A 4,798-nucleotide genomic window follows, 5' to 3' on the forward strand; every position below is an offset into this window, starting at 1 on the left:
GTCACGGCAAACAAAATGGGCGGCTTACACATGGGACAAAGTTAAGAGCTTTCTAACAGCAAGGGAACATAAAGATACTGTTTAAAAACTTCTCTAGAAGCATTTGAAGGTAGAGAGAATCTCTATAAGTCTTAATAATGACCAAGTTGTACTTGCAAGGTGGTGAAATCAATTATAGGAATATTTTTTACACTGTTACGCTTGTTTATGTTGTGTAGAAGTTTGAGGTGGTTCCAGTCAAATTTAATTTTTTTACTAATTTTCAAAGTTGCTTTAAAATCTGGCCAACATCCTTATATACATGTACTATGGTACAGGGTCAAGGGCCAAGTTTTGTCTGACAAAGAGAAAATTCTCCATTTCTATTGCATTTTCTAATGCATAATATGTTTGTTATGTTTTGTATGCAGTTTGAGGTGATTTTGATCAAAATTGGATTTTTTTACAAATTTTAAAAGTTGCTGCAAAATTGGGCCAAAGTCATATAGTACAGGGTCATTGGCCAAATTTCATGAAAAATGAAAAAATTAGAATACTCCATTTTAATAATTTTTCCTGATACGTATACATGTTCTTATGTTTTATAGAAAGTTTGAGCAGGCTGATCAAATTTTGAATTTTTACGAATTTTCAATTGAAGTTTGCTAAGGTTAGACTGAAGCCCCTGTACCAAAGTACATGGTTTTGAGCCAATTTTTGCCAAAATTGAAAAAGGGATGATTCTTTTTATTGCTGTAACATTTTCGAGTACATGTACATGTTCTTATGTTATTATTATTTTCCAGTTATTTCCTGGAGAGGTCCAACAGTGCTAAGATGACATTAAGTAGAGCAAGAGAACTGTTTCCTATTGAAGTAATCGTTAATGAAAATACTGATTGATACTGATACACACTGATTCATACTTGATTCACACTGATTCTATATTGATCCCTAGTTTGATCAGTTATAGTCCAATATAGAATTAATCTGTGTTGTTAACTTGTTATTAGCTTAATTGTATTGTATTGAGAGTAATAAGATACTGTAGACTGGCCCCCAGTATATGGCCAGTGTCATACTGATCCAGCAAAAGGTTAACTGATACCATCTGATGCATGACTGAGTGTTCATGACTGATTGTCTAGGAGCATTAATGATACTTCTCACAAAGCCCACAGTGTCAAGATTGTATTGACATGAATCATTCTCTTATTAATAAGAAGTCTTCGTGAAGTATGTATTTACTCTCTTAATTTGTTTCTTGGTTATTTTCTTGTATTATTTTCTTATTTTTCCCTGCATGTCTCTCTCTACAATATTAGTATGTTTTCATCTACTACTTAAGCTCTCTTATTAGGCTTTTTGTTATTATGTTTGCTTTTTTAGCCCTGATAATGATTTAGACATTGCAGTCCTTCAAAAATGTCTACTCTCTTGTTAATAAAATTAAAATTCAATAATTATAATAAAATAATAACTTAACCTGCCTACAGAAAATTATTAGATCTATTCATGGATTCTATGTCCATTGTCTACCATAGATACTACATGTATGTGTCCACTGACTCCACTCGCATCGATGACTCGCATTGTGTTCATTGTGCCAATCCAACACACACAGTGTTCATCTTGACACATCCTAATAAATACAAAATGAATTATTAAATGCACATGGAACAAGGTCTTACTGCTTCTTGATTATGAAAATAAGAGTAGTTCACTGTACTAAGAGAGCGAGAGAGATAGACGCTAATTTTAATTATACAGCGATGTTGATGCTACACTTACTTGTTCAGATTGGACATTTTTGAGTTTTCTTTTATCATTAATTAGCAAGTAATTGTCTTTCCATTCTCCTGTACAGTAAATGAAACAATGAATTACTGACCAAAAAGACATATCCTACTCTCTGTACATGCACATGTATGTACATAAATGTAATCTTCATTGTGTCTTACTATTACGTTTGTTAGCATGTGTTTCTGTTATTTGCCTGATATTGCAGCAAGTGCATTTGATGGGACCTCGACAGACAATGCAGTGATGCTTCTGTGACCTAAATAATAATAAATAATAATAACAATGCTGATGTATACAGTTGCTTACTTGCACTAACACGAGAAAGAGAGAAAACCATGTGAGAGGTACACCTAAAGAAGGAAAGAGAAAGAGCAAAAGTTAGACATACAGTATACATGTACATCATGTGTACATGTATGAGGAGGAGAGAGAGCGACATCATGAGACGATATACAAAATATATATATATATATATGTATGTATAATACATATATGTGTATTATATATCATACTAAACAAGTCTACATGTATATACAAAAATATAAACCCGACCACATCAAAGGATGCATGATGTCATAATTATGAGATATATATGCATATATATGGAGGGAGGAGTAAACGTAAAAGAAATCAAAACAAATAAATCAAGAAAATAAAATAACCAGAGTAAAAATGAATCAAAATAATTAAATATATCACTACAAAAATTAATAATAATATAGAGAGAGAGGGAAAGAGTAGCCGGAATAATAAAGAAAGGAGAGATTGATTGATTAATATCAAGCATTATTTAAGTGTAGATTGGGCTGGGACATTGATATGACAGTGCAGACAGGAACAAATCACATGATAAGTACAGTAATCACCGGAGTTTCATTTTGATTGTTGAAAAGGACTGTGCCTAGTGTGCCATAGATCTAATTACCGGGTATGTTGTTTATGTTCTTCAAGTCTCCGTAATCTATAATATCCTAGACGCCCTTTTGGCTTTTGCTGATTTGCTCTCGCTTTTGCTGTTTCTATGCCAGACTATGGCACTCAGAGAAGTTCCATCTCGTTGTCAGGCTGCATTTATACGAAAAGATCATGAAGAAGCTGTTCGGTTACTAGGTTTCAAGGATCCTGAAGTACTTTACCGGGATGAGCCTGGCCTGCTTTATTATTCTATAAGTAATGGCTGGTTAGATGTTACAAGAGATCTCGTCACTAATTACCGTTTTGTTCCACGAACATACTACTACTATGATAGTCAATCCTGTCTTTATATTGCTGCTAAAGGTAATCACATTGATATAGTTGAATATCTTATTAAAGAGTGTGGCTGTGATCCAATGGAGGATACTAGACTATACTATGCCATCCGTGTCCCTTTTCTTCATTATATAGCTAGAGAAGGATTTCTTGATGTCTTGAAGTGTATGGTCATGAACATCAATGGTCATATAATGGATAAACAATATTGTGATACTAATGGTTGGACTGTTCTTCATCTTGCTGTTAAACACATAGATGTTGTAAAGTACCTCATTAATGAGTGTAACTGTGATATAATGACTCCTGATAAATATGGAAATACTATTCTACATGTTGCAGCTAGTGAAGGATCACTAGGTGTCATGAAGTACCTCATCAATACTCATCACTATAATCCAATGACTACTAACAATAGTGATCAGACTGTTCTTCATATTGCTGTTGAACACATAGATGTTGTAAAGTTCCTCATTAACCCGTGTAACTGTGATATAATGGCCGCTGATAAGAATGGATCGACACCTCTTCATTTTGCTACCAGTTATAGGGGTACACCTGAAGTTATTGAATTCTTATTGTCGACTGGTAATTATGATCCTTTGGCTAAAGACAATGAGGGGAGGACACCATTACAACTAGCTAAAGAGAGATGGTATGATAGTGATACTGTCATTGATATCTTCAAGAAGTTTGGTAACATTAGAATATCTCATCCAATTGATTCTTATGTTAACGTTCTCCTTGTGGGTAATCCTGGAGCTGGTAAAAGTACTCTTAGTCATGTCATCAATGACACAGCTACTGGTTCTGTTGTTCTTGGTTCCTTTAGAAATGTTGGAGGGGTAGTGCCCTGTACTGCTGCCATCATTCCTTATAAACTAAAACACAGGACACTGGGTAACATCATTCTTCATGATTTTGCTGGTCATTCAGAATACTACTCCAGTCACAGTGCTGTCATTGAGAATCTGTTACAAGGTTCTGGTGGTGTGTTCCTGATAATAGTCAATATATTGGAGAAGGAAGCAATCAAACAGCTTCATCAGTGGCTAACAGTCGTGAGAAATGAAGCACAGAAAGCTCTTAATGAATGCCATGTTATTGTAATAGTCAGTCATAAGGATGAGATAAATAATCCTGTTGAAAGGAGAAGAAGAAAGGAAGAAATACAAGAGGTTATTATAAGGGAAAGGTGTGATAGTGTGTTCTTAGATTGTCGTAAGCTTGGTGGGAGTGGTGTGGATTCCTTTTTTAATATCTTATCTAGTTCCTGTGAGTCCATTCGTAGTACAAGTGGAAGGAATTTGAGTCTTTATTGTCACATGATGTATGGTCTACTGGAGGAAAGGAAAGTGAATATACTGACCCTCTCTGATGTAATGTCTGCTGGTAAGGACAATTATGTTATACCAGATAAGAGAGAAGATGTCTTGGATGTTCTTCATTGGTTGCAGTCAACTGGTTTGATCAGTGTTTTTAAAAGTGAAGACAAGGTATGGGTTGTTGTGAATAAGGGTATACTACTAACTGAGGTGAATGGGATTCTCTTTGCTCCAAAGACATTCAAAGAACACGTTGATATTGCTAGCAATACTGGTATTGTTAGTGTGTCTGGTCTGACTAAACTCTTCCCTAAATATGATCCTGACATGTTGATCTGTTTCCTGAAGAACATGGAACTCTGTCAAGAAATGAATCCATCTTTCCTAAGAATGACATACCTCCATCAGTTAGCAGTGGAAGAGGAGGAGGAGGGAGGGAA

Source organism: Amphimedon queenslandica, unplaced genomic scaffold (genome assembly GCF_000090795.2).
Source record: "Amphimedon queenslandica unplaced genomic scaffold, v1.1 AMPQUscaffold_12888, whole genome shotgun sequence".
NCBI lineage: Eukaryota > Metazoa > Porifera > Demospongiae > Haplosclerida > Niphatidae > Amphimedon > Amphimedon queenslandica.